The sequence below is a fragment of the Myotis brandtii genome, unplaced genomic scaffold, assembly GCF_000412655.1.
Source record: "Myotis brandtii unplaced genomic scaffold, ASM41265v1 scaffold63, whole genome shotgun sequence".
NCBI classification, from domain to species: Eukaryota; Metazoa; Chordata; class Mammalia; order Chiroptera; family Vespertilionidae; genus Myotis; species Myotis brandtii.
The window spans coordinates 2187480-2198882 of record NW_005370411.1 but is presented as its reverse complement, the minus strand read 5'-3'; the positions used below and the strand labels follow the sequence as shown (position 1 = coordinate 2198882).

At 39.5% G+C, this 11403-nt stretch overlaps 1 pseudogene; it reads right to left on the bottom strand.

Annotated features, from left to right (window-relative positions):
• Positions 1 to 9124: 9124 nt before the first annotated feature.
• LOC102239878 lies at positions 9125 to 9509 on the bottom strand (annotated as a pseudogene).
• Between the last annotated feature and the right edge of the window lie 1894 nt (positions 9510 to 11403).

Below are 11403 nucleotides of genomic sequence, written 5' to 3'. Positions count from 1 at the left end.
TTTAGACTACATTTCAATAGCTCTCCTCCTGGTTAAAAGTAAATTAAGCTAAATAAAACGAAGTAAAATAAGAAATATGATTCCCTCACAGCATTTGGCATATTCATTTAGGTGTAAGAACACATCTCAGACATGACAATTATTCACTGCCAAAAACTAATAAACATCTAATATGTACACTACCTCAGTTGGGTACTTTTATTTCCACAAAGAGCCCTTTCTTACAAAGTGTTCACGAAGGATCTCCAGACCATGATTTGCCAAGTATAATTTTGAGACAACAAAACAAAGCTTTATGTGGGCATGTCACTAAGTAAGCACATGGGGAGCATAAAGTGCTGAGGCCTTGCAGCAAAGGTTGGCAAATACCAGGCTCAGAGAAAATTTTTACAATTTGAAACATTCTTTTTTTTTCCATTGAGGCATTTTAAATGCATGTATATATCAAAGCCCTAGTAAAAGAACCCCAGATAGAGATCCAAATGGTGGTGAACTAAGTGGATGTTACCCTCACCTCCTCCCAGGACCAAACTGGAATTACAACTAAAATATAGAACAATCAACCTGAATATCCAAAGAGAGACTAGTTGCAGAGAAGTCTTAAAAACAAGGACTTATAGAAGAAATCACATCCAGACTGGTAGGAAGGGCAGAGACACAAAAAGGCCTTGCCCTGCTCCCAGCTGCTGAGATTCGGAGTAATATCTCAGCTTCAAAGGTCCCCCTTCAAGGTGAGGGGTCTCAACCCATGCCAGGCTCCCAGCCCAGAGCACCTGGGCTGGGAAGAGGCACCCACATAATATCTGGCTGTGAAAATCAGTGGGGATTCTGTATGCCAAGGACTCACAGAAGTCTGCTAGAGACATTGGCACCCTTCTAAAGGGTCTATGCACAAAATCTCATTTGCAGTCACTCTCCCTGGGCTCCCTCAGAGGAAAGACAAAGTGCACTGGAGTAATGTGAGTAGAGACTGCAGTTTGTGGCTCTGGGAAGAGAGCTGAGGGGACAGCCACTGGGACCTCTGTGCTCAATCTCCCACACCACAAACGTCATATTTCTTGGGTGGAACATTCCCCTTCTTACGGGATCAGCCTGGAGGGATGCAACAGTCCCACCCTCTGGACTCCATATCACTCCACCTGTGAAGCTCATTCCCTGCTGAGTCATCTGTCTGGGTAGGGATGTAGAGGTCTGGGCACACTCAGGGGGTGTCAGTGACTGAGTGGTGTTGCTTTGGGATGGGGGTCATTCTTCCCACTTTCCTGTGAAACCGATTGGTGCTTCCTGCTCACAGAAGATCCTTTGGCCCCATCCTTTGGGCTCCTGATGGCCCCGTCCTGCCAAAGTCTGGGCAGAATCCAGAACAGACTATGTTGTGTGGCTCTGGAACAAGGCCAGTCCTTCCACCTTCCCCCAAGGCTGACCGGCACCTCCCCCGCACAGGAGATCCACAAGCCCACTGCCCTGTCTCCTGATAGCCCTGTTGAGTTTGAGCTTCTGGAAGGATCTTGGATGGACTGAATTGTGTGTCCCTCCCACTTCCAACCGGTGCAGTGCCCATCTTTTATGTGGCCAAATATTGGTCTATTTCAGTGTAATAAATTCTGCTGGCCTCACCCTGATAATGCCTTGAGAATACTGTCCCACCACAAATGTCTGGAAGCACCCAGTGGGTGGCAGCTAGACTTGATATATCCTGGGACATTGCCAAGTGGCCTCAGACTCAGTGCCACTAAGTTGAACCCGTATAGATCTAGTGAACACCATTTTCCCCTACCTGGTGACTCACTGAGAACCTATCTCATACAACTTGAGTACCACCAGAGACTGTTTTAGTGACTGAGCCTATCAGGCAGCCAGCAGGTGGAGGCAGGTGGAGGATCTTGAGGTATTTTGGGATTTTTGCTGACCTACCCCTAGGCCCAGTGCTGGTAAAGCCAGCCTTAGTTTGCAGTGTGGTCCTTTCCATACACACTCAGGAACAACAGAGGCAGCCACAAACTATGGATCACTTTGTAGCTTCAAACAGGCTGCCCAGGGATAGTCACAGACAGAGTCTGACATTGGCCCTAACAAGAGGACCTAAAATAACACAACCAGTGGCCAGGTTCAAAAAACATCACAATAGCATCCATTTAGCTTCACAAGGGGCATATCCAAAGGAAGATCTTGGCAGACTTTGCTGAGTCAAATTCAGCTTTGTGTGATCAGCACCTGCACAGAAGCTCATATACTGCGGTCAGGGTTGATCCTCACAGTCAGCCAATCTGAGGATCGACCTCACACATGAATGGGCCAATAGCAACCAAGACAATTACAAGAGGAGGACCCACAGAATCCACACAAGGGACATTCCTGGACCACCCAGATCAGGTGATCAAGGAGGCTGTACCAGAGGACACCTACTACTTAAGACCACCTTATGAAGAGTGGAAGCCATAGTAGATTTACCTAATGCATAGAGACAAAAACAAAGAGGCAGCCAAATGGGAGAACAAAGATATTTGCCCAAATGAAAGAACAGGAGAAATCTCCAGAAAAATAGCTAAATGAAACAAAGGCAAGAAATTTACCAGCTATAGAGTTCAAAAATATATATAAGGATGCTCAAGGAACTTAGTGAGAATTTCAACAAAGAGATGGCAAACATAAAAAGGACATAGAAACTATATTTAAAAAAAACAGTAAGAAGTGAAGAATACAATATCTAAAATGAAGAATATACTTGTAGGAATAAACAGTAGGTTAGATTAACCAGAGGATCAAATCAGTGATTGGGAAGAAAAGGTAGCAGAAAATACCTAATCAAAACAGTAAAATGAAAAGAGAATTTTTAAAAATGAGGATAGAAAAAAAAAAAGAAAAAAAAATGAGGATAGTTTAAGGGACTATTGGAACAATATGAAGTATAACAACATCCATATCATAGGGATACCAGAAAAAGAAGAAAGAGAGCAAGGGATCAAGAACCTATTAGAAGAAATAATGACCAAAAACTTCCCTAACCTGATGAAGGAAAAAGAAACACACGTTCAGGAAGCAAGAGAGTCCCAAATAAGATGAACCCAAAGAAGCCCTCACCAAGACTGATCACAATTGAAATGGCAAAGGTTAAAGACAAAGAGAAAATATTAAAAGCAGCAAGAGAAGGCAGTTAGTTACCTACAAAAAAGCTCTCATAAAACTGTCAGCTGATTTCTCAACAGAAACATTTCAGGCCAGAAAGGATTAGCATAAGATATTCTAAATGGTGAAAATCAAGGTTCCACAATGAATACTACTTTACCTAGCAAGGATATCATCTAAAATTAAAGAAAAAATAAATAGCTTCCCAAAGAAGAAAAAGCTAAAGCAGTTTGTTACCACCAAAGCAGTATTACATGAAATGTTAAAGGGCCTTCTGGAATTAGGAGGTAGAGGAGGAGGAAGAGGAGGAGGCGGCAGAGGATGATGAGGAGGAGAATAGTTAAAAGAATAAAATGGCAATAGGTATGTACCTATTAACAATCACTCTAAATGTAAATGGCTTAATTGCACCAATCAGAAGACATAGGGTAGCTGAATGGATGAGAAAACAACACCCATATATATGCAGTCCACAAGAGACCCATCTCAGACATAAGATGCACACAGATTAAAAGTAAAGATTAAAAAAACATTTCACACATAATGGAAATAAAAAGAAGCTGGGGTAGCAGTACTTATATCTGACAAACTAGATTTTAGACAAAAGCTAGATTTTAGACAAAAGTTAAGAGACAAAGAAGGACACTACATAATGATAAAGGGAACAATCCAACAAAAGAATATATCCCTTGTAAACATTTAAGCACTGAACATAGGAGCACCTAAATATATAAAGCAAATCTTGACAGACAAAAAGGGAGATATAGACCGTAATACAATCATAGTAGGGGATTTTTAACACTCCATTGACATTGATAAGTAGACCTTCCAGACAGAAAATCAACAAGGAAGTAGCAGCCTTAAATGACACACACAATGGATTTAATTGATATCTTCAGAGCATTTCACCCCAAAGCAGCAGAGTATACATTCTTTTAAAGTGCACATAAAACATTTTCTATAATAGACCACATGTTAGGAAACAAAAGAAGTCTCAATAAATTTAAGAAGATTTAAATTATAGCAAGCATATTCTCTGACCATATAGTGTTAAACTAGAAATCAATCACAAGAGAAGAACTGAAAATACACAAAGACATGAAGACTAAATAATATGTTAATAAACAATTATTGGGTTAACAATATTAAGGAAGAAATAAAAAAATACATCGACACAAATAAAGATGAGAACAGAACAACCCCAAATCTAAGGGACACAGCAAAAGTCCTAAGAGGGAAATTCATAGCATTACAAGCCTACCTCAAGAAACTAGAAAAATCTCAAATAAACAATCTAATTTACACTTAAAGGGATTAGAAAAACAACAACAAATAAAACCCAAAGTGAGTAGAAGAAAAGAAATAATAAACATTAGAGCAGAAATAAATGCAATAGAGTCTTAAAAAACAATACAAAAGAGCAATGAAAACAATACCTGGTTCTCTGAAAAAATAAAAAAGATTGACAAACATTTAACCAGACTCATCAAGAAAAAAAGAGAGTGGACACAAATAAATAAAATCATAAATAAAAGAGTAGAAGTAACAACTGACTCCACAGAAATAAAATGGATTGTAAGAAAATATTGTGAATAACAATTGGACAATCTAGATGAAATGGATAAATTCCCACAAACATACAATCTTCCAAAACTGAATCAGAAAGAATCAGAATTCTGAATAGACCAATTGCAACTAACTGAATTGAAGCAGCAACAAAAAAATCTCCAAACAAAAGTCCTAGACCGAATGGCTTCACAGGTGAATTTTACCAAATATTCAAAGAAGAATTAACACCTATCCTTCTCAAAACTATTCCAAAAAGTCAAGAGAAGGGAAATCTCCCAAGCTCATTTTACAAAGCCAGGATAATTTGGAATTATCCTAATTCCAAAACCAGATAAGGACACTACAAAGAAAAAGAAATTAAAGGCCTATATTCCTGATGAACATAGATGCTAAAATCCTCAAAAAAAAATATTAGCAAACCAAATCCAGCAATACATTAATAACATAATATACCATGATCAAATGGTATTTATTCCGGGGATGCAAGGCTGGTATAAATCAATAAACATGATACACAACATAAACAAAATGAAGGGGAAAAATCACATGGTCATATCAATAGATCCAGAAAAAGCATTTGATAAAATTCAGTACCCATTTATGATAAAAACTCTCAGCATAGTGGCATTAGAGAAAACATACCTCAATGTAATTAAGGCCATGTATGGCAAATCCACAATCAACATCATATTCAATGGACAAAAACTAAAAGTGTTTCCGTTAAGATTAGGAAAATGACAGGGATGTCCTCTTTCACCACTCTTATTCAACACTAGAGGCCTGGTGCACAGATTTGTGCACCAATGGGGTCCCTCGGCCTGGCCTGGGCCCTCTCACAATTCAGGACCCCTTGGGGAACGTCGGACTGCTGGTTTCAGCCCGATCCCCACAGGCCAGGCCTAGGGACCCTATTGGTGCACGAATCCGTGCACTGGGCCTCTAGTATGCATATAAGATCTTTGGTTAATCTCTTCCTGCCCTCCTCCCTTCCCCCTTCCTTCTGAGATTCATCAGTCTGTTGCATGTTTCCATGCCTGTGTGCTGAGCATCTGCCCCCTGGTGGTCAGTGTGCATCATAGCTACCGGTCAAACAGTTGAATGGTTGCTTAGGCTTTTATATATATAGACTAGAAGCCCAGCATGCGATTGAAATCACACGAGGAGGCACCCCACAGGGGGCCTGGGACCTGTGCTTGACCCACGTAGCACCAGCCACAGCATTGTGTCCACTGGGGTGGGGGCAGGTGCTCCTGTGTGTTGTGTCTCTGCTCCAGCCCACCCCCAGCCCCAGCCTCTCCGTGTGTTGTGTCTCCACTATGGTCCATCCTCAGCCCCAGCCTCCCCGCGGCCGCTGGGGTGGAGGCGGCACGCCGTCCCCTCCCGTCCATGTGTGCGCAGCTCCTCCTGAACAGTTGTGATGCTTGGCTAATTAGCATATTCCCTGTTTATATAGATAGATAGTACTGGAAGTCTTAGCCACAGCAATCAGACAAGAAAAAGATATAAAAGGCATCTAAATTGGAAAGAAGGGAGTAAACAGTATTATTTGTTATAGTGTATATAAAAGAACCCTAAAGATTCCACCAGAAAACTACTACAACTGAAAAATGAATTCAGTACAGAAGCAGGATATAAAATAAATATCCAGAAATCAATTGTACTTTTATATACCAATAATGAACTGTCATAAAAGGAAACTAAGAAAACAATCCCATTCACAATTGCTTCAAAAAGAACAAAATACCTAGGAATAAATTACATGAAGGATGTAAAAGACCTGTACTTGAAAAACTGTAAGGCACTGAAGAAAGAAATTAAAAAAGATACAACTAAGAGGAAGCATATACCGTGTTCATAGATAGGAAAATTAACACATTGCAGACAAATCATGAGAATTCTCACTTCATATTACACAGTGTTTTACAAAGTGTCATACTTTAAAAAGATATTAGCTTGTAAGAACATGTAATAAATAACTTCAAAATGCAATGGGAATTTAATTTTAAAGCGTGCCTTTAACATTTATGTAAAATATTTTTTGTACTCGTTCCATATAAACTTCTCTGGCCACTGGTAAAGCTAGCAATAAAACTACTGGTCCACAATGTGTTAACATCATTAAAATTTCCATAATACTGAAAACAGTCTATAGATTCAATGCCATTCCTGCCAAGATACCAATGGCATATTTTATAGAACTAGAAAAAATATCCCCAAAATTCATATGGAACCACAAAAGACCCCGAGTAGACATAGTAATCTTGAGAAAGAAGAACAAAGTTGAAGGAATCACACTACCTGATATCAAACCATACTACAAGGGCATAGTAATCAAAACAGCACAGAAACTGGCATAAAAAACAGACATATAGATGGAACAGTCTAGAGAACCCAGAAATAAATCTATGCTTATATGGCCAATTAATATTCAACAAAAGTGGCAAAAACATACAATGGGGTAAAGATAATCTATTCAATAAATACTATTGGGAAAATTGGACAGATAGGTGCAAAAAATGAAAAATTAAATTAGACTACCTTTATACACCATACACAAAAATAAACTTAAATAATGTAAGTTATAATACCATAATAATCCTGGAAGAAAACATAGGCAGTAAAATCTCAGACATTTCTCATAGCAATATTTTTTTCTGACATGTCACCTCAGGCAAGACAAACAAAAGAAAAAAATAAACAAATGGGACAACCTCAAACTAAAATATTTTGCACAGCAAAGGAAACCATCAACAAAATGAAAAGACAACCCACTGAATGGGAGAACATATTTTCCAATGGAACACCTGATAAGAGGTTAATATCCAAAATTTATAAAGAACTTATACAACTCAATACCAAAATAAAAAAACAATTCAATTTTAAAAAATGGGCAAAGAACCTGAATGCACACTTCTCCAAAGAGGACATACAGATGGCCATTTGACATAGAAAAAGATGCTCAACATCACTAATCACCAGAGAAATGCAAATTAAAACCACAATGAGATAGCGCCTCACAGCTGTCAGAATGGCTATCATCAATAAGTCAACAAACTAGTATTGGCGAGGATGTATAGAAAAGGGAATCCTTATGTACTCTTGGTGGGAATGCAGATTAGTGCCGCCATTGTGGAAAACAGTATAGAGCTTCCTTAAAAAAAATAAAAAATCAGACTGCCTTATGACAGAATATACTACCAGCAATTCCACTTCTGGTAATATATTAAAAGAAACCCTGAAACACTAATTTAAAAGAATATATGCACTCTATGTTCATTGCAACATTATTTACAAAGGCCAAGATTTGGAAGCAGCCCAAGTGCCCATCAGTAGATGAGTGGATAAAAAAGCTTTGTTACATTTACACAATGGAATACTAATTGGAAGAAGGAGAAGGAGAAGGAGAAGGAGAAGGAGAAGGAGAAGGAGAAGGAGAAGGAGAAGGAGAAGGAGAAGGAGAAGGAGAAGGAGAAGGAGAAGGAGAAGGAGAAGGAGAAGGAGAAGGAGAAGGAGAAGGAGAAGGAGAAGGAGAAGGAGAAGGAGAAGGAGAAGGAGAAGGAGAAGGAGAAGGAGAAGGAGAAGGAGAAGGAGAAGGAGAAGGAGAAGGAGAAGGAGAAGGAGAAGGAGAAGGAGAAGGAGAAGGAGAAGGAGAAGGAGAAGGAGAAGGAGAAGGAGAAGGAGAAGGAGAAGGAGAAGGAGAAGGAGAAGGAGAAGGAGAAGGAGAAGGAGAAGGAGAAGGAGAAGGAGAAGGAGAAGGAGAAGGAGAAGGAGAAGGAGAAGGAGAAGGAGAAGGAGAAGGAGAAGGAGAAGGAGAAGGAGAAGGAGAAGGAGAAGGAGAAGGAGAAGGAGAAGGAGAAGGAGAAGGAGAAGGAGAAGGAGAAGGAGAAGGAGAAGGAGAAGGAGAAGGAGAAGGAGAAGGAGAAGAAGGAGGAGGAGGAGGAGGGCAGGAGAAGAAGAAGGAGAAGGAGAAGGAGAAGAAGATGAAGGAAATCTTACCTTTTGTGACAGCATGAATGAACCTGGAGAGTAGTATTATGTTAAGTGAAATAAACCAGTCAGAGAAAGACAAATACCATATGATTTCACTTACATGTGGAATCTAATGAAAGAAACAAACAAACAAAATAGAAACAGACTCAAGGATTCAGAAAACAAACTGACAGCTATTAGAGAGGAGGGTGTTGGAGGGATGGATAAAACGGTGAAGGGATTAAGAAAAAGACAACTGATAGACACAGACAACAGTATGGTGATTAGCAGAGGGAAAGGGGGATAGGGGAAAGTAGAAGAAGGTAAAGGGAGGATAAATGGAGATGGAAGGAGATGCATAATACAATATACAGATAATGTATTATAGAATTGTACACTTGAAACCTATATAAGTTTATTAACTAATGGCACCCCGATACAGTCTATACATTTTTAAAAACTAATAATTTAAAAAAGAATCCCAGGATTTCCCTCCTGTGTGTTTTCACCTTGCTTCTTTGTGCTCCATGATGCCTGCTGAACTTGTAAGTATAATGAAACCTATCTAACAGCTGGGAGCAGATTGTTCCACCACTTTTCTAGATCTTCGAGTTGCACATCAAATATCAGGCTAATACTCCACACTTGTTTAAAAAACCCATGAGGTTCATAACAATTCTCTCTGCTCTGTGATCATCAATAATTTCAAACTTGCCGATGTAACCATGCTTTATCATTACAGTTAGGAACCAGAGGATGACTTTGGAGCATGGCCTACTAAACTGGCATTTGCCTCTCTTTTCGGTAATATTGAGAGCCTCAGCCAGGACATTCATGAGCATCATTATGGCGGCACAGAAAGATGGTGGGAAAAGGAATGAAGGGGCAAGCACACAGAGTTATAACAATTGGAGACACTTTCAACAGCTCCACTTCATCCTCACAAGGCTTTAGGTACTCATTAATTAATTCATTTTTTCATTTGCTTAACAAATGTTTTGAAGGTTTTCTGTGGGCCAGAATGTTGCTAGGCACTGGGAATACAATGGGAAGACAAAAACAGACAACCGGACAGATAGACAGTGAGATAACAGGAAAGGAGAAAATAAACAGCATCTGCCCTTAAGGAGCTTAAAGTCTGGTGCTTGCGTCCTGCAGAGCTTCCTACGATGATGGAAACGCTGTTTGTTCTGCACTGCCCAGTGCGGTAGCTACTGGCCACATGCGGCTTTTAGTCCCTTGAAATGCATCTGGCATGACTAGAAAATGGAATTTTTAATTTTATTTCATTTCAATTAATTTAAATTTAAATAGCCACATGTGGCTAGGTTATTGTATTGGACAGTGCAGGTCTAGTAGGAAAAATACTTAATCAAAAGAATGTAATATTATAACTGTACTATGTACTAATAAGGACGTTAGGTACTAAGTGCTCTGAAAACAAATAATAGGAAGATTTGACCAATTCAGGGACGTCAAGAAAAACTTCTGTAAGGATGTGGCATGGAAGGAGAAATCTGACAAAAGTGTAAGGGTCAACTAGATAGAGTAGGGTGTCACAGAGGCAATCTAGGTATCAAGAATAAAAGAGAAATGATACTATGTGAAATTAGTGTGGTCAGAACACAGTAAGGGTTTCAAGGAAAAACAGGGGCCAGACCTTACAGGTCACATAAGGGACTTTGGTGTTTAGCCTGAGGACAGGGTTTTAAGCAAGCAGGTGTGAGGGTTTGAGTGTGTGTGAAGTGATTGCATCCTGGAAAGCCTGCCCCGACTCCTAGTCCTGTCTACAGAACCCACTGAAGGACAGCACGAGACAACACAGGGAGATTGGCAAACTGCCTGTTGCCACGGTCCACGTGCCCGATGATGGTGTGTAGCTTGAATCCAGACAGATTTGTGGGATATGTAAAAAACAGAATCAACATACCCTGGAAGAAAACTGGATATGAAAAATAAGGAAAGGAGATCCAGTTTCAAGGATGACGGTCCGACTTGCACATCTTGGTGGGTGATGGTGCCATTGACTAAACAGAAAACATGGAGAGAAGAGCAGGTCTAAAGGGGATGTTATTAGTTACGTCTCCAAGACGTTGAGTCTGAGGTACTCAGAGATATCCAAATAGTCTGTTGAATAGGCAGAAGCTTAGAGGGTTGAACATAGAAATTGGTGGGTCTTTGGTAAATAGTGCATTAGTACTTCTGTTTCCATGATAATGTAAGGTATCCTTGGCAAGTTGCCACAAATGTTTGTTATTATTGCAAACAAGCGGTATGTACATATAGAATAGATTCAATGCAATAATTACAGCAGTCATTTAAACAAGAGGAGATCAGGGAGTATGCAAATGGGGAAAGAATGTTGGTAGAACTCATTTGTAAACGCTTTATAGGAAAGTAAAACTACGTAGAGATAAGGAATACGGCATGAGAAATTTACACAGCAGATGCTCCAGACAATTAGAAAGGATCAAGAGAGATGGAAGGAGTCAGTTAAAGCTGGGGGCTCAGAGAACCCAACTAGCCTAGAAAAGAACACGGTAGCTCAGGTACAACAGGTGGAAACAGGTTATATGGGAAATTGGGACTAGAGTGAGTGACACCAATAACAGTGGTGAACGTTTTAAAATTAATTTGTTTCATTTCTGCTTATGCATGATAATTATATTTGAATACAAATAAATTGAATACTCAATTTAAAATGATGCCACAATACAATTATTGATACAAATTGAAAAA